At 37.9% G+C, this 19,675-nt stretch overlaps 1 protein-coding gene across 5 annotated transcripts in view; it reads right to left on the reverse strand.

Annotated features, from left to right (window-relative positions):
* Positions 1 to 19,675, reverse strand: part of TMEM117 (transmembrane protein 117) — a 521,337-nt gene that overhangs the window by 322,730 nt on the left and 178,932 nt on the right. The window lies entirely within an intron of this gene.

A 19,675-nucleotide genomic window follows, 5' to 3' on the forward strand; every position in this document is an offset into this window, starting at 1 on the left:
CTTGGGATTCTCTTCTCTCTCTCTCTCTCTCTCTCTCTCTCTCTCTCTGCCCCTCCCCCACCTGCTCTGTCTCTCTCAAAATAAATAAATAAACTTGAAAACAAAAAAAGACTGTAAAGGGGTCCTGATATCAAAACATTTGAGAACTACTGTTTTATGCCGTAAGTGTAGATCTCCTTAAATGAACTTTATAAGCAAATAAAGCACACATTATTTGCTCCTTTGGTAAGTATATGTATACATTAAAGAAGCAGAGAGAAGTATCTTTAAATGGTATACACTTGGGAGCTTATCTTTTAATGTGATACAGTTGTGAGTTTAAAAATATTACAAATGGAAAAGAAAAACATTCAACTTCTGTTATATCAACTAAAGTGCTAATTGAGTACTTAGGTTTAGCATATTGCTCTAAGGTACACATAAGAAGTGTCCAACACATTTCTTGCTCAAAAAAACCTTGAAACAATTAGTGAACACAAAAGTATTTTATAGAGAAATATGTTGATTGAAATTCTCACTGAGCTATTTTTTTGTAAAATTACTAATATAATTGGACATTAATTTGAGACTAAACATTCTGTGTGGCACAGACAACAAGTAAAAAGAACTACGATAGGAATACATCTGTGTCAGCGATTATTTATAATGAATATTAATTTAATAAAAATGAGATAAAAGTTGTTGGTGTTGGGAAACGAGATTCAGGAGCTGACCCTGGTTGATGTAATAATAATCCATAAATATCGTTTGGCCTCATATATTATGTTCATGCATTGTAGTGCATAAAGTGAGAACTATTTTTAAAAACTGGGCTTCACTGTTTTGCTTGGTATCGTGACAACTCACTAAAATCTCAAATACAGTACAAATGCTTACAAACGGCCCTCAGCCATCTGAATCTCTGATCTACCCCCAGACAGATTTTTGTTTGGGACATGAGCCAGGAGCAGAGAAAGTCCAGCAGGTCTGGAACTGAATGGGATCTGAGTGTAAAGCCAGCCTGGAGAATGAACCTAGCTCTGGAGTGGAACACAGGACCAAAGTATGATGTCGGCAGGATTCAAAAGCTAGCAATAATATCCAGGACTCCCAAGCCAAAGCATTTTAAACATTCAATATCTTACTGAAATAAAAGCTGTGGCAGAGAATAGCTCCATTTTCCATTGTTAGCGTTCCAGGTCATGCTTTGTTAAAACTGATAGCTGGGAATAAATTGTTCTTACATGACTTATAGTAGAAAACCTTGGCAGAGGTGAAAAACTTATGTAACTTAAAACTCCATACTACAGAACAACTTGAGAAATCATTTTAGGATCCACAGAAAAACCTGGAATAAAGGCTCTTTTAGTAAATTTAGTCCTGACAAAGACTGGATCAAGAAAAAGACAGGCTAGAACTAGGGCAAGGTGTAATGGCTTTTGGAAAATTTTGATCTCTCTCTCTCTCTCTCTCTCTGTCTCATTCTCTCTTACTTTCTCTCCCTCTGTGTCTCTCCAGAAACTGTGCCTCCAGAGGAATTTACAATTTTAAAAAGAGCTCTACTTTATTTCTTCTCTTTCTCCTCTCTGGAGAAGATAGCCATAAGAAGGGGACAGACAGGAAAGTATTTTTATACATTTTATAATTATTATATTCAAGAATAGCTAGGCATGGGAATAAAGATCATTTCTCCCAAGAAGAAGGAAATGATATAATTTCAAAGTAATACAGATTTAATGAGGTAATATACAAAGGCTAAGATTTTCTACTAGCAAGTATCTTTCATAGGCAAGAAAGCATAATTTTGCTTTCCCCTAAATATATTTTTCTCAGGCTATTTTCTGCATTACTGAGAATGGACTCCTGAGCCCTGTAGGAGAGAGCTGAAGGTAATCTACTCCTGAATGTATAGTGACAACAAGCTATCCAATGATAACTTGGTAACACTGACCCAGGCAAAGTGGGTATAGCAGAGCCCCAGAACCACTAGCCAGCCACCTTGAAATGATACTTTCTGAGATTGATTGATTGATTGATCTTAATTTTTTTTTTTATTTTAGAGAGAGAGTGAAAGCAGGGGAGGGAGCAGAGGGAAAGAAGGAGAGAATCCCTTCTCGGGGCTCAATCCCATGATCCTGGGATCATGACCTGAGCCAAAATCAAAAATCAGATTCTCAACCAACTGAGCCACCCAGGTGCCCCTTTATGAGTTTTATTTATAAGTCCAAATGAATACAGATGATGCTTTACTGGCCAACTATATTTCTTAAATCTGTGGTTTCAACATAAATATACCCTGGACCATTTACTAATTCAACCAAAACAACATTTAGTGAGCATTTATTATATGTTAAGCAGTTTCCTAGGTACGATATGGATAAATGAGACAAAGTCCATGACAAATTCGTTTTCAGCTAATTATGGAAAATAAAACAAGTACAACAGTAGCAACCCAAAAAACTATAAAATGAGAGCTTTCCTTACATTTAAAATAAAACTGTAGTAAGGCAGCCTTATGAATAGCAAAACATGATATATGCCAAATTTGAACAAAATAGAATCAAAATCATTTTCTTCATTGATTACATTTAATGAACACTTACTCCATGTCAAACTGATGCCATTTAATCCTCACAGCATCCTAGCTGAATGTAATTTTCAGGAATTCTGCTAATACTAGATGGTACAAAGGTCTCAGAGAAGTTCTCCCATATAAAGTTTCCTTACTGGATTTAAGATGAACTTTTACCCTGCATAGGGAGTACTGGTTTAAATGTCTGATGAAACCTATAGTGTGGAGTGCTCCTTTACACAGGAAGAAACAGCACAAGAATATATTCGGCACAGAATCCAACATGGTCATTGTTATGCCGCTGTAAACATATGATGTCAATGCACAAATTAGGCTTAGCACGGGGGCCTGAAATCCAGTGAGGAGCACTGAAAAGGACAGGTCTTGGGAATTCAGGCTGCCTCACCAGGTAGAAAAGGTGAAGTGAATAATTATCCCCAGATAGTGACCTTTTCTGCACAGAGGAAAGAAAGAATGAAAGGCACCTAACAGGGAAAGCTCATGCTTCAAAGAATACACTCTCTTCTTACAGTTGAAATATCACTTTAGGGCACAATTGGATTTTCAAGTTGTATTTTAAATAATTACAATAATTAGTATAATGATGTTTAAGTAGCTTTTATATTGATATTATGTTACCACTGGCAATGGCATAATTATATGCTACTGGCAAGGGCTTAAAAAAAAAACAAACCTGCAGCTATGGTAGCAATGGCTTGAGGAGTTATCATGCCAAAATTTTAAATTCCATAGATATTGGAAGATTTGTAAAAGCATAATATAAATGAAAATTAATTAATATAAAATTAGTGACAGGGACACGTTTAGTACTCAATTTATCCCAATAATAGATATATTAGAACTGAAAGGCTTTAGCATGAAAGACCACTGTTAGTTCTGGGCTTAAAAAAACAGAAACATATTTCTAGCTACTATATGTGTGTACCTTTGACCTCAATATTTAACCAGAAATGGACAGCCTCTTATCAGGATTAGTTTAATAAATTAAAAAAAAAATCACTGCTATACAGAATCCACATAAATTTTTGAAATGTAGCGGGCTCCAAAATATTATGCTGGTGTTTTATCTTGTATTTAAGGGTAATCTTATTTAGGAAAATGAATTTTAATACAAATCAATACAAAAAAGACAAACACCCTAAAGGGGGGGGGCGGGTAGGGAATGGATCAAAGATGACAAGATAAAAAGTGTTTCACAAGAGAAGAAATATGTTCTGCTGCTTTAGGATGAAATGTTCTGAATATATCTGTAAAGTACATCTGGTCCAGTGTATCATTAAAAGCCATTGTTTCCTTGTTAATTTTCTGCTTAGATGATCTGTCCATTGTTGTAAGTGGAGTATTAAAGCCCCCTACCATAATAGTAATAAAAATATAAAAAGATGTTCACTCTCATAAAGAAATTCTACAACTGAACATCAAAAATCAAATAATCTGATTGAAAAATGGGCAGAGCACCTGATAAGCATTTTTCCAAAGAAGACATACAGACGGCCAACAGGCACATGAAAAAGATACTCAACATCAGCAATCATCAGGGAAATGTATATCAAAATCACAATCAGATGTTACCTTACACTTGTCAGAATGGCTGGTGTCAGACCAAAAAAAAAAAAAAAGGACAAAAAATAACATGTTGGTGAGGATGTAAAGAAAAAAAGGAATCTTTATTCACTGTTGGGGGGAATGTAAGTTTGTGCAACCACTGTGGAAAACAGTACGGAGGTTCTTCAAAAAGTTAAACAGAAGTACTGTATGATATGACCCAGTAATTCCACTACTGGAAAACAAAAACACTAACAGAGTTTGCATTCTCACCAACAGTGCAAAAGAGTTCCCCTGTCTCCATATCTTTGCCAAAATCTGCTGTTTCTGTGTTGTTGATTTTAGCCATTCTGATACGGTAGGTGTTATCTCATTGTGGTTCTGATTTACATTTCCCTGATGACCAGTGATGATGAAAATCTTTTCACGTGTCCGTTGGTCATCTGTATGTCTTCTCTGGAAAAATGTCTATCCATGTCTTCTGCCCATTTTTTTAATTGGATTTTTTGGGGGTGTTGAGTTTTATAAGTTCTTTATGTTTTCAATACTAATCCTTTATCAAATATGTCATTTGCAAATATCTTCTCCCATTCTGCAGGCTGCCTTTTAGTTTTGTTGGTTGTTTCCTTTGCTGTGGAAAGGCCTTTTATTTTGATGAAGTCCCAATAGTTTATTTTTGTTTTTGTTTCCCTTGCTTCAGGAGGCGTATCTAGAAAGAAGTTGCTATGGTTGATGCCAAAGAGGTTACTGATTATGTTCTCTATGATTTTTTTGGTTCCAAGTCTCACATTTAGATTTTTAATCCATTTTGAATTTATTTTTGTGTATGGTATAAGAAAGTTTCATTCTTTTGCACTTTGTTGTCCAGTTTTTCAGCCTCATTTGTTGAAGAGACTGTCTTCTTTCCCAACGGATATTCTTTCCTGCTTTGTTGAAGAATAATTGACCATGTAGTTGTAGGTTCATTTCTGGGTTTTTATACTCTGTTCTATTGATCTGTGTTTCTATTTTTGTGCCAGTTCCATACTGTTTTGCTCATGACAGCTTTGTAATAATATACCCTGAAGTCTGGAATTGTGATACCTCCAGCTTTGACTTTCTTTTTCAAGGTTGCGGTGGCTATTTGGGGTCTTTTGTAGTTCCGGGGTGGCTCAGTCAGGTAAGTGTCTGATTTTGGCTCAGGTCATGATCTCGAGGTTTGTGAGTTTGAGGTCCACATTGGGCCCTGTGCTAACAGCTCAGAGCCTAGAGCCTGCTTCGGATTCTGTGTCTCCCTCTTTCTCTGCCCCTCTCATGCTCATGCTCTGTCTCTCTCTCTCAAAAATAAATAAACATTAAAAAATGTTTTAATCCTTTTTTTAAGTTTATTTATTTTTGAGAGAGACAGAGAAAAAGTACAAGTGGGGGAAGGGCAGAGAGAGAGGGAGAGAGAGAATCCCAAACCGGCTCTGCACTGACAGGGCAGGTCTCGAACTCACAAACCGTGAGACAAGGACCTGAACTGAAGTCAGACATTTAACCGACTGAGCCACCCAGCAGCCCCTAAATCCTTTTCTGACTCTTACTCAAAAATTTTTACACTACCATAGAACCCATGCTTGTAAATAGCATCGATACAATTTTTATGTTATATCAAACTGTAAATAAAGGTTAATATGGCATCAAGGTAACATTTGTTCAAATGTTCTTATATGTCAAATACACAGCCAAAATTTCATAAAAGGAAATTAAATGACACTTTAGTATTCTTTATCTAGAAGAGTTTTTCAGGTATCTCTATGCATTCTAAAAGTTTCTCACATTAAGACTTATATAGCTAACTCCTTCTCACAGTAATGCTGGCCTTGGCTCTAAAAGCTTAATGTGCATATGTGACTTATTAAATTATGCTGATGTTATTTTATTAATGGAGTTATGAGACACCGTGTTTCTAATTGACACAGCTTCCAATAAAGAACCTGTTTGATGAGATTAGAGATTTATTTGTTTACTAACTCAGTCAGAAGTTGTGCATTTTGGACTTATTCCAGTCTCAAAAGAAGTCCCAGGGGAGTCATTAACTTTAAAAACAATTATAATCAATAATCATGGAAGCCTCAGACTCAGAACTTAAAGAAGAGTCCATCAGAAGAAAGCCATTCTCCAGCAGAAATCTCAGATTTATATTCCAAGGCCATCTAATTATTGATTCTCTACAAATCAATTTCTTTATGTATAAATGGATGATTACCGATCACAGAAGCTTCTGTCTCTCAATGTGAATAATCATAGAGATTTGCATATATTTTTAATACAGCATGGTACAGAGGAACCATAAAAAATGAATTGCGAACATGAAATACTAGAACACCACACATCTAATTAGGATTACATTTAGCTGAGTTAAATCAGACACAAATTTGTGATTCCACAAATGTATTGTTTTCAAATTTATGGCAATGAATTGCTTCAGGGACATGACAAATATTACTAAATGAAACAAGTCTTCAAAACTACAGCTTAAACTAAATCAAAAAAAAAGTACATGACCAAAATGGATCATTCTTCTAAAAGCGATATTTTTCAGCTTTCTGTGTCAATTTATTCATCTACTTCTTAAAAAAAATATTTATTGGGAACCTACTTACTACATGTCACGCAAATGCAGAATAATACCATATCTGATACACTATGTGTTCCTAACGTTTGTTAGTGCATAATTACGACATAAGTCTAGTTTAACGACAAAGACTTACTTTTTCATTACACAATTATAGATCAAAATCAGAAATTAAGTAATTTGGAACAAAACTTGGCAAACATTCTCTGTAAAGCGCCAGGTAGTAAATACCGTAAGCTTTGCAGGCTAGATGGTCTGTTGCAACAATGCTAGCCTGCCATTACAGCCTAAAAGCAGCCATACGTAACAGACAATACATAAATGAAAGATCATCACTAGGTTCCAATAACACTGTATTTATGCACACTGCAATCTACGTGTCACGTAATCTTCACGTGTCATGATAATCCTTCTTTTTCCAACCATTTAAACATACATTCAAGTTTATTTATCCACTCATTCAACTTTTCTCCTATGATTCTGTGAAGTCTTCTTCATTTAGTCGGTAGCTAGAAGTTTTGGTGTTATAATTAGCACCTTATCTTCTGGCTAGTTATTACTAGTAAAGACGAGTTCTTGAAGGGTGGACAGGATCTGGAAAGGTAGAGATGGGGGTAAAGCAGTCTTGTCAGTGGGACAAACCTAGCGACAACCCACAGCCTGCAAAGATTAAAAGAATGGAAAAGAGTTTCCTTTGTTTGGAGCCAAAGATATATCTGGAGAGAGCTGCTGGGGAAGTAAGGATAAAGCAAGTGGTACAATGATATAAATACCCCACTGGGGCTTAGGGCCTTAGGTTTCAGAGGTAGTACAGTGTGCTGGTTGAAAGCATGGATTATGGAGTCAAGCCTGCCCGTACCCTGGCTCTATCACTTATTAGCTGAGTGACCGTGAATCTCTCTGTTCCCATCTCCTCACTGATAAATGGGGATGATAATAGTGTCAACCTCATTAGAGTACAGTGAAGATTAAATGAATTAAGACATGTAGCACCTGCTCTGGAATAAGTATTCAATGAATGTTAGCCTTTAAAAAAAAAAAAAGTGAAAATCATTCCTAGCTCATGGACCATACAAAATAAACAGGATTTGGCCCATGAGCCATAGTTTGCCAAAGCTGGCTTAGAATATATTCTCTTTCAGAAAAGTCTCTTTCTAAAAACTATCATTTTTATGCATGACATTAAAAAAAAAACCAACTGTGTTTCTCATAGAGTTTTAAAGGTTCTAAGATGGTATTTGTCAGAATTACCGAACCTCAATATACTTACAGAAAAAATTCCTTTATTGTATTTAATTTGAAGTCATTATAAAAAGAACCTCTCTGAGGATGAAGAATTTTGTAGTATGTTTCCCTTTGCTCACCTAAAATCTTATGTTGAGTTCATTGGATCTTCCTTATCCAAACAGCTTGATGTATCTTTAAACATTGGAATTTAAGCAAGTAAAAGCAAATATATTGCAAGTTGAGTCCAAAGTGCCTTCCCTGTGGCTCATCCAATCGTGCATATGCCCTTGAGCTGCCCACAGAGTACATCCTCTGCTGCAAATGACCCACTATGTGTGACCCCGCTGTGTGTCATAAGTGTTGTTGAAATGGAATATCCAGCTGAGGAGAGTTGCTTCTCCTAGAATGTTAAAGAGCTATTTCATGTGTGTTGTATGGCATCTACTCTCAGCTAGCTCATCCGATTTAAATTATTTGATATGCCTTTATTAACTACTATAAGAAATCAGATAGTTCTGTGAGATCTTAAATAGTATGGATAGTCAGCATACTCTCTGCTCCAAAGATGTGCTCTTGCAAAACATTAGTTGAAAAAAAGTTTCAGTAATATGAAAATGACTTTTATATTTTTAAGTTTATTTATTTTGAGAGAGAGAGAGAGAGAGAGAGAATTCCAAGCAGGCTCCACATGGACAGCATAGAGCCCAATGTGTGGCTCGAAATCACAAACCATGAGATCATGATCTGAGCAGAAATCAAGAGTAGGACGCTAAACTAACTAAGTCATCCAGGCGTCCCGAAAATATATTTTAAATAAATGGTGTTCCACTTATTAAATTTAAGCATTTTGGATAATATCCTTTTTCTGAGTTTTTATCGTCAACACGGAAGTTACGATTACTTAATTCCTGTAATTTTTCTTTCTGAATTCTGTCTCTTGGTTTTACATTTCTTTGGAGCCACAAGCATGTAGAAAATGTCAAGGAAATATTGCGTGTTTTCTCCCTCAAGTTTCTCTTTGAGTTTGTGTAATATAAGTACAACAACACATTTCAGTATCAGAGAATTTCTAAAGCTATATGTCTTTGAAAAGAAAAAATGTTCTATGAATAAGAAAATATAAAGTATGTACCAGGAACCTGGAACTGTCAGCAAATGGAATAACAAAATTATGCTGTTGAAATCATTTTAGTTTGACGGACTCTGCCAAAATCTTGAAGCAGGAACATTCTGCATCTTTCTCAAGGTCACAACTGCAAGAGAAATGATCTTAATGCTTCTAGGTTGTTCTTAGAAAGTAAGCCTTCATTTAAAAAATAAAAAGCTTAAAACATAATTTAACAATTTAGCAGATGGTATTTCAAAATGAAATCCGGGAGTCATTCTTTTCAGATCAACATAAAGATGCAATGAATTAACCATGCTCCAGGTTGAAGTATGCCATTATATCTGTCTGGTCACTTAAAGGACTAGAAAATGTATTAATTCAAGCCATTGTTTATGTTTCTAAGAAGTAAATTTAGCTCAGATCATTCAAAAGGAAGCAAAAAAAGAAAAAAAAAACCCACGATCTTTTTGGTAAACATTCTCACATAGATTATGTGAGATAATGCCTCACATATTATAATATGTGGTATAATATATAATATGTGGTATAATATGAGGTATAATAATGCCTCAAACATTAAATGAAGAACAAAGTCTCTAAATTCTGTAAAACTTCAGAGCAGAGTTCTCGACCTGGTCAAAGCAAGTTGCACCTGTGGAGATGCCAGCTTCGGCACAGCATTCAGTAAAGACACACAGGTTAGAAAGGCAATATAAATGTGACTCATTTGAGCAACTGTTCTAATGAACACTTTCCACTGCCTTCAGCAGGTTAAGAATATTAAAGCTTCGTTCCCGCTGAGCAGGCCTGGGTATTTTCTATTTGTTAACTCCCCAGGAACTTGTTGTAATGTCTCCTGGTGAGTATAAGACAGTACTACATTCTGTAGTTGCCAGCTGGTAGGAGCGAAAACACCTGGGCAAAGTACTTGTTAAATGGCATATTTCTTCTCAGTGGCAGTCACGACAGACTGGGAAATCTGCTTCTTAGTTTGTTTTTTAATACATTGCCCAAAGTGTCAAATCAATGGTTTAAGTCCTATCCTTACCTTCACTGCTTCCCAGAATGGGTGGTGGACTTCATTTCGTTTTCATTGTTTTGGTCTCTCCTACTGGGCTCTCTTCCGACTTGCTACAGTAAATCTGCCATCAGTTCTTCATCCATCCTGCTCTCAGAGGTCTTTATCTCCGACACCAGAGTTCAACTATTAAAAGGACAACTTCCTCTATCCGTGCATATTTAGAAATTAACACATTTTTGCGGACACTGATGACTCAAATATATAACAGCACTGGCTAATTGAAGATATGTCCTGATTTGCTATCCATACTTAAATTTACAGTGTAAAGGTAAGATCGTAAACAGGATACCACACTTGCATCCTAAGAGACTTCAACTTCATGGGTTGAGAGGTGTGAGCAAGAAATAAAAAAATCTGTTTACATCGCAGCAATAATCCATTATTGTTTTTTATAAAGAAGAGATGCATTAGTTAACATTGTTATTAAGTATTGTTTTTTCCTTGCATTTAGTGTTCAGGTTAGGATTTGCTTGAATATTATGTTGCTTTATGTATTATTGAAATCCATTTCTTCTCCTGATCAATTAATAGAAGCAATTAATAGAAGCAAAAGAGGGGCACCTGGGTGGCTCAGTCGGTTAAGCGTCTGACTTTCGGCTCAGGTCATGATCTCACGGTCCGTGAGTTCAAGCCCGGCATCGGGCTCTGTGCTGACAGCTCAGAGCCTGGAGCCTGTTTCAGATTCTGTGTCTCCCTCTCTCTCTGACCCTCCCCCGTTCATGCTCTGTCTCTCTCTGTCTCAAAAATAAATAAACATTAAAAAAAATAGAAGCAAAAGAATTAATAGAAGCAAAATTAATAGGAGCAAAAGAAGCTAACATGTTGAGGTAGCTTATATGTGACAAACTACAGTAACTCAGAATACAAGACAGGTCTTAATTTTATCAACAATCTATCTACCTTTCTGATATCATTCCCTCAGTGGCTTTTAAAGTACATCCAGCCCCTTGCAAATTCCAATCTAACTATTTCTCAGAGACTGCAGAAAATGTCTCACATGAGTTATTTATTTATTTATTTATTTATTTGAGGGGTTATGGGCAGAGAAAGAGGGGGAAAGAGAATCCCAAGAGAATCAGCGAGACATGGTGTTGGATCTTATGAACCGTGAGATCATGATCTGAGCTGAAATCAAGAGTTGGATGCTTAACCAACTGAGCCACCCAGGCACCCCTCACGAGAGTTTTTAATACAGTGCCTGAGGAACCACCTGGCATTCAGCAATTTCCTCCTCTTCGCCCACAATGATGTGAGTTCATCTTCGTGGTTATAGTGGTGGTGGTTGTATCTGCTGCTTGGTTCTCTGGGTCCTTCATAACCTAAAAGGGAACTTGACCACCACCGCTGGCACGGCCTCTTACACTTGACCAATGGGAATCTACCAAGTATGGTGCCAATGTCAGCACCAAAACTGTGGTAGCAAAGCTCAGCTTTGCTCTACTAAAAATGAAACCTCTCCCTAATTTTCACCGAGTGACCATAATTTCATACAAGGCTGTCTCACCCTTCTAACGTCTCCTAGATATTTTCATCTAAAAGAGCTCTTTGATTTTCCCTCTTCCCATCCCATGGCACATGTCCACAGCTAGCTAAGCCAACAAACAATGTGAGAGGTAGACACCATATGACCTTTCCTTTTAATGAATGAGCCAGTCTGGATTAAGCTCACTGCCTGACTCTACTTTCCCAGTGGCAGGTACGTCCTTTCCTAGGAGAATCCTGTGAACCCTAAGATGAAGAAAATATTACTATCCCTGTTTTACAAACGATTAAGGCTTAGATATAAGACCTGCTACATAATCTGCTAGATCTAGTACAAATGAAAGTGTAGGGCTCCTTGTTCAAAAAATATCACAAATTTCAAGATAGGGTCAGCAAAGCATTAAACCAAGAGAAGGGTTCTCCTGCCAAAACTTGTGTGCAACTGAACAGGTCATAAGTCCATGAAGCCAGACCTGCCCAGAGAAGTGAAGTAGCCAAGGCCTCACACCTATTGCATGCCCGAATCAGGATTTGAAAACAGAGGTCTGACTCCAGCCAGTGCTATGCTCCTACATTCAAGGTCACCGGCTCTATTCCGCATGCTACAGTCTCATTGTCCACATGTGCCTGGTCTTGGCCAAAACCTAAGGGGAGAGCATAGCTCAGGTTCAAGACGGGAATCACAAATAACTCTGGGCTAGTCTCTAGGTTACTACTGAACCAGTGTAAGAAGTCAGCATTTATCACCATGGAAAAACACAAGACAAAGTAAGTTGAAAACACTCAACTTCTGAGAAAATGGAATGAATCTTTGGAGCGAAGAAGAGACAAACTAGGAAAAACAATGCATCAGTGTACACGAATAACAGTTCTTACCACTTTCTAATTTTTTTCTAAATTACCTTAAGTGAGGAATGCTCCCATATTCTTAGGGATTCCAGGAAGAGAGACCCTGACCTTCATGGAAAGGCCCAATCTTACCTCCTCCTCTGAAATTCTCTTGATGTTCCTGAGACACTGAATTTTTTTAAGAATAACAATTTTTACAACATGGTTGTGAAACATCTTTCTGCTTTAGACCAGAACTGTCAATATATGTTCTAATGAAGTCCCAAATCAGACAGATCAGGAATTAAAGCTTCATTTATTTATATCTCTTACTTACCAGCAATGAAAATGATGAATTTACATATCTCTCTGAGCTTTATATCTGATTGAGATAATGCCTAGCAAATAAGCATTCAATGAATATTAATTTTGATTTCTTCCTTTTATTTTAAACACTTACGTTTCTCACATACGTATGACTGAGGCTTTATAAGCTTATTTTTTATAGGAGCCATGAATTTATTTTTGATATTAACTAAGAAAGGACTAGTGATAGATGTTTGACATATAAAAACTATAATCAGGCTACCCATATATTTCTATCTACCCAGGACAACCCAGGTAGACATATGTTGTCTCCGCCTGTTAATAAAGAATCCCTGTTTATTCTCAAAAGTGTCCCATTCTAACTAATCACCATGGCTATAATGCAGCTGACAGAACTTCAAAAGTTACCAGTCCTACCATTCCAGATAAGTTGTTTTTTTTAACAAAAAGTGCTTTTGTTTGTAACTTTGCAAAACCAATTAGAAAATAGGGAAATGGCATTCGTTCATCAGCACGTTTAATCAGTACTTGCTTCCTCTAACCCCTCTGTGAGGCATATTGGGACAATAACAATTAAAAACACAAAATGCCTATCATCAGTTTTATTATCTTATGTGTGTGTGTGTATGTGTGTGTGTGTATATATGTGTGTGTGTGTGTGATTTTTTTCCTTTCCAACATAGCTCAAGGACTAGAAACATTAAGAACCATGTTCCTGGATTAAATAAGCACACATCCTTTAATTTTACCATACAATATTTCTCGATTTGTGTAGCTCGAAAGAGAATACTGTGCACTGAGGGTGAGTTTGCAAACATAGTCAGAGGGTGACTTCATACGCTAGTTATACTGTATCTTTAGGCCAGGCTCTTCTAAGAGGTTCCTTTCAACACCTCCCCTGGTTTTGACCTCCAACAGCACTTCTGTTGCTCTGACTGATCTTGTACTCACATGCTCCCTTTCAGTAAGCCTTTAAATAAGGATGTATCTGTGTCCCTAGCTGTGCTACAGGCTCCTTAAGGGCAGCTGAGAAACCTCAATAATAATATTAACTGAAATTTATTAAATACTAAATACATGCCAAATGCTTTACATTCTTTAGTTTTCTCATCTTTCAAAAGATCCTTTATACTTTACAGCTTTTTTAAAGATTGGGCTCAGAGGAGGGCAGGAACTTGCCTGAGTTTACCTAGCTGATAGGAAGCAGAAGCAAGATAAGACCACGGTTGGTTTGACTCAAGTCCATGCTCCTGGACTCTGTCACCTTATAATTCTCCAGGCACCAGGCACAGTAAATGCTCAAAAAGATTAACTCTTAAGATGTTTAAGCGGCGCCTGGGTGACTCAGTTGGTCAAGCGTCTGACTTCAGCTCAGATCATGATCTCAGGGCTCGTGGGTTTGAGCCCCAGGTTGGGTTCTGTGCTGAGAGCTCAGAGCCTGGAGCCTGCTTCAGAGTCTGTCTCTCCCTCTTTCTCTGCCCCTCCCCTGTTCTCTCTCTCTCTCCCTCTCTCTCTCACAAATAAACATAAAAACAGATTTTTAAGTAAGCTTATAATATAGAAAATGTAAGCAGATTTTAAAGGTTTTCAACAGGAAACCAAAACAATGTGATCTTCTAACTCAATTCTTTTAATCACTAATTATTTTATCAGCTCAGCACCTGGCCCATATCTGACAAACGACGGCCCCCTCAAACATCTGCTGCATAAAGGAGCACACTTTTATTCAGGACTACAACCTTGGGTCCTTTGTTTTGTTCTTTTCATCGCCAGGGTGAGCTCCCTATTTAAAATAAAACCACTCGGCCTGAGCCCGACACCAGATCTGCATAACATCCGGGAGACCCGGATGTGGCCTTAATGCGGATTTGATGGATTTGACCAGAGAGGCAAAGACCTATCTCAAAAGTAACTCAGAACCTCATTCTTGCCAGAAGGAGACACGAGGCAAAAGACCCAAGACATCCTCTCTACTAAGAATTCAGAAAGCAAGCAAGCAAAGGGGATGTGAGTCTGTGGTGACAAGAGCAATATTTTTAGCATCCTCTGAGAATCTCTTCTAGTGTGTCTGGCTGTGTGGGGGAAATAAAAAATTATACAATCAAAGTAAAGGAAAAGTGTAAAGCAAGCTGTACATTTCCCTCTTTGTATTTTTTTTTAATTTTATATTCTTACCTAAAAAGGGGGCTGCTTTTCCTCTATGTCTTCTCTAAGTTCTAAATGCCAAATCGGAATAAATGGCAAGACCTCCATTGGAGAAATCCTGTTTATCTTCATTCATGCACAGTGCATCAATCCATTTTCTACCAACACTTGGATGAGAAGCCAGAAGCCTCCTGAATGCCTGGGGAGGTACTGACTATTGAATTTCAATTTCAAGCAATATTTCCCAAAATGTCACTTGCAGAAAACGTGCATCAAAGTCATCTAGACACTTACTAAAATGTGGATTCCCAGAGTCTGCAGCAACCCTACTTAACCACAACCTCTGAGTTGGGAGCCCAGAAACCTAAATTTAAATTTTTTTTTAACATTTATTTATATTTGAGAGGGAGACACACTAAAGTGTGAGCGGGGGAGGGGCAGGGAGAGAGGGAGAGACAGAATCTGAAGCAGGTTCCAGGCTCTGAGCTGTCAGCACAGAGCCCGACGCAAGGCTCGAACCTACGAACCATGAGATCATGGCCTAAGCCAAAGTTGGATGCTTAACCGACTCAGTCACCCAGGCGCCCCCCAGAAACCTAAATTTTAAAAGAAACTCCTGTGATTTTTTTTAAGCACACAAAAATTTGAGAACTACACTGACTTGCACCAGGCCATAACAAATTCCATTTATAGGATACATTTGGTATATTTTTTAATTCAGTCCGAGACCCCATAGCATTTCGTCACCTTTCTTGTTTTTTCCCTAGTTTTGCTAAAGTGTACAGGGCACTACAGGAAGCTTTCATTATCTGGATAACTAGAACATGCTTGGATCCAAATCCCAGGCTTTGTTGTTCAGTGGCTGTAACGTGAAGTAGTAATTTAATTATCTCTAAATTTCAGTTTATTTATCTAGAAAACAGAAATGGTAATAAAAGAGTAACACCTCATACACGTTGTAAGGATTAAATGCAGTTTATGCTCCCAACACCCTAAATAAATTAAAATTCCCATTCCTCATAATGTCTTACGTTGTTACTCCTTTTTGCCTAAACTTAGGGCCTCGCTGTATTCTTTTGTAGCCAAGTTGGAGCCGTGGGTCATTAATTACTTTGGTCCCAAGGTCTCCCAGATAAAACAGCATCCGTCTTGTGAAGGGGAAGGATGAATGTGCACCTGGACAGAAGATGGATCTGGAGAGCAACACGAGCCTCTCCCAGCTGCATCGACTCTGAGACAGGAGGAAAAAAATGCCTGTCTGGCACGGAGCGCAGCTGTTCTGCTTCTCAGAGCTACTTGGAAACCCAGCTTTAAGTAAATCTCACCTAGAAAACCACAGATTTAGTCAAAAGCAAAGGGCAACTGTTATCTTTATAAAATAATTACGCAATTCACAATACTAATGAAAATATACCTTCTTTACACCGAGAGCTCTTCGGGTGCATTTCAAATGTTTCTGCAAGCAGCATTCTATCCACGGATTTTCAGGAACGCTCTCCAGTATGTCTCAGGGCCCCAAGGGTGACTCTGCCTCTTCCCTCCCTAGAATAATGCTTTTCTTTACTCCTCAGTCTTCCTGCATTGCCTCCAGCAGCTCAGAACTCAAGATAACCAGAAAAAAAGTGACAGTGTTATCACAGTCTCCAAGCCCATGGAGAGAGCAGAGACCCTCTACTAGCCTCTCATTTGCTAGAGGAGGCTGGATGCAAATGGCAATGTGTCCGCGGGAAGAGAATCCAGACTTTTCATGACTCTAAAGTTAGGTGCCAGGAACTAATGAATGAATGCAAGTCAGTGACATCTGTTCTAGTCCCTGCCCTGTCATTAAAATACCTGGGAGGCAGGCGCTTCTCTGGGCTTTGTCTTATCTCTGAAATGGAGCTTACTATCCTTCCTTGCTTTCTCCCAAAGGATCGTTACAGGACACCAATGAGCAAATGTGCATGAAAGAGGCTAATAAATTGATACAGCAGATATAATGAATCACATATAACAGATATAATGAATCATAACTGCCAAACACAGGTTGACTGACCCAGCACCCATCCCCAAGTCCTTTTCCCACCTCTTCAGTAAGAGCTAAGAAAACAAGTATTTTAATTCCTCATTCTCTCTCAGAAGCACAAATGGCCTGTTACACGGAGGGAAAGCTTTCCTTGTAGGTACGGTTAAGTGTTGCCTTTCTTTCCTTCTTTCTGCCTTGAACAAAGATGTGACGCCTGGAGCTACAGCAGCCAGACATGCTATAACCGTGGGGCAATGAGCACAAGGAGAAAAGCCAACAGGTGGAAGGTGATGGAAAAGAACCGTAGAAAGAGCTTGGTCTCTGATGGTATCATGGTAACAGTGAAGGATTCCAGGAAGGTCCTTCATCAAAAAGAAATACAAGAAAAAACAATTCATATTCATTTTAACTACTATTAGTTATTCTGTTCTTGCAGCCAAATGTATTCCTAACTGAGATAATTATAAAAGCCAGAATAATCACTTTTATGTTTTTATTTTATTTTTGAGAGACAGACAGAGACAGAGACAGAGACAGAGTCTGAGTGGGCAAGAGGCAGAGAGCAAGGGAGACAGAATCTGAAGCAGGCTCCAGGCTCTGAGCTGTCAGCACAGAGCCCGATGCAGGGTTTCGAACTCGTGGACCATGAGATCATGACCTGAGCCAAAACTGGATGTTTAACTGACTGAGCCACCCAGGCGCCCCCCCTCCCCAGAATAATCCCTTTTAAAACTTAAGTCAGATTGTGTCACTCTTTTGCTTCAAAACACTTCCAATGACACCTACCTCACTCAGGGGAAAGGCTGTCTTCCCAAGGACCGAAAAAGCCCTATGCGATTTCCCCTTTGTGAACTCCCTGGCCTCATCTCCAGCCATCTTCCCCTGACCTGGCTCACTCTTGGGTTTTGACTCAACACACTAGGTACATTCCTATCTCAAGAATTTTTTTTTCTTTACTCTTTCCTCCACTTGGAAGGTTCCCCTCTTTAGATATCTGCCAGGCTCATTCCCTTTCTTCCTCCAGGTCTTTGCTGAAATGTTATCTTTCAGTGAGGCCTTTCTTCTAACCCAATCAAACTGCAAAAGTTCCCCCTGCCAAGCACTGCTTCACTTACCTGTAACTTTTTAAATCAGTATGGATCCCCTATATTTCCTGCCAAGTATAGGTTTCACTCACGAAGCTGACTGAACACTTGAGGCTTTATACTTTTCTGAACTGTGAAAAGATCACTGGCTTTTAAAAATTATCATTTAATGTCATGAACTTCCAAAAGTGATTTGAGGGCATTTTTAAACAAGTCGCACGCATAGTAAACCATTACATAAATAATCACAATTAAAAGTCATGAAGAATAAACACCTTAATGGTTATTCCTCTTTCTACTTTATCCCAAGCTCTTTGGGTGGGCTCAAACTCTTTGGTAAGAGTCAAGAAAGACAATTAACTGTGACAACTGGCTGCTAGCAGCTAGACCCCTATGCCAATTTACAAAAGTCCCCACCAACTAAATAAAGCCCACATTCTTCAAGGCCTGGAGTTTCCTCCAATTAAGCAATTGCTTCAAAACAGAACAGGTGATACGGGTGACTCAAAACATTTAGCTCGCTTACTCTGGCTCACCAAGTCAGCAGGAAATTCAACAAGTCTACAAACAGGTCCAGAGGATGCTCAATACACTTTCACTTCTAAAGCTAAGGCCAGTCCGCATGATCTCGTTTAGTTATCCCTCAAACCCCTGCCAGATTCCTCACCTGAACTTCCCCCAAATCCTAACTGGACATTAATGTAAACCCCTGCCCCACTTTGCTGAGTTTCAACTGCACACGAGTTGATCTGCACATGAGTGAGATATCTTCATTATCTCATCATTTCTGTTGCTCACCATGTGAAGTCCTTCCCTTCTGGTCTGTCAGAACAATTTTGTTCAGCACGGTTTATAAAGCCCTTTACCCTAACAGCTTTACATGAATTTTTACCAAATAAAATTTGTGACTGGTTGGGGTTTTATTTTTTCCTTAAAAATATAATCCTATGGGGTGCCCGGGTGGCTCAGTTGGTTAAGCATCCAGCTTTTGATTTCAGCTCAGGTCACAATCTTGCAGTTTGTGGGTTTGAGACCCACATCAAACTGTCTGTGGTGTCAGGGAAAAGCCTAATTGGGACTCTCTCTCTTCCTCACTCTCTGCCCCTCCCCTGCTGGGCTCTCTCTGTCTCTCTCAAAATAAATAAATAAACATCTAAAATATATATATACATATATATATATATATATATACACACATACATACATATATATGTATATAATATGTGTATATATATGTGTATACACATATATATATAAAATAAATAAATAAACATCTAAAATATATATACACATAATATTATATATAATCTATATATAATCTAAAACATCTAATATATATTATTATATTATAATATATAATATATCAATTATATATATAATCCAATAATCACATATGCATTTCTCAATGCTCTATTCGTGCAATTGTTCAAGAAATATTTATTGAACTCTAAATATGTCCCTGGAACTGTTTTTGACATTGAGGAGAGTGGAGTTTATAGTTTACTATTTACTTTTGCAGGTCATATTACTAAAAGTAAATGAAAAGTGTTATTGTTATTGAGCACTAAATTAAGCATAAGCTTCTAGCAAGAAGCTTAAAACAACTAGAGAAATAGTAGTTTATCACATCACATTGGCAATCACAGTATTCAGGAGAAAACCTCTGGTTGA

The sequence above is a fragment of the Neofelis nebulosa genome, chromosome 8 (assembly GCF_028018385.1).
Source record: "Neofelis nebulosa isolate mNeoNeb1 chromosome 8, mNeoNeb1.pri, whole genome shotgun sequence".
NCBI classification, from domain to species: domain Eukaryota; kingdom Metazoa; phylum Chordata; class Mammalia; order Carnivora; family Felidae; genus Neofelis; species Neofelis nebulosa.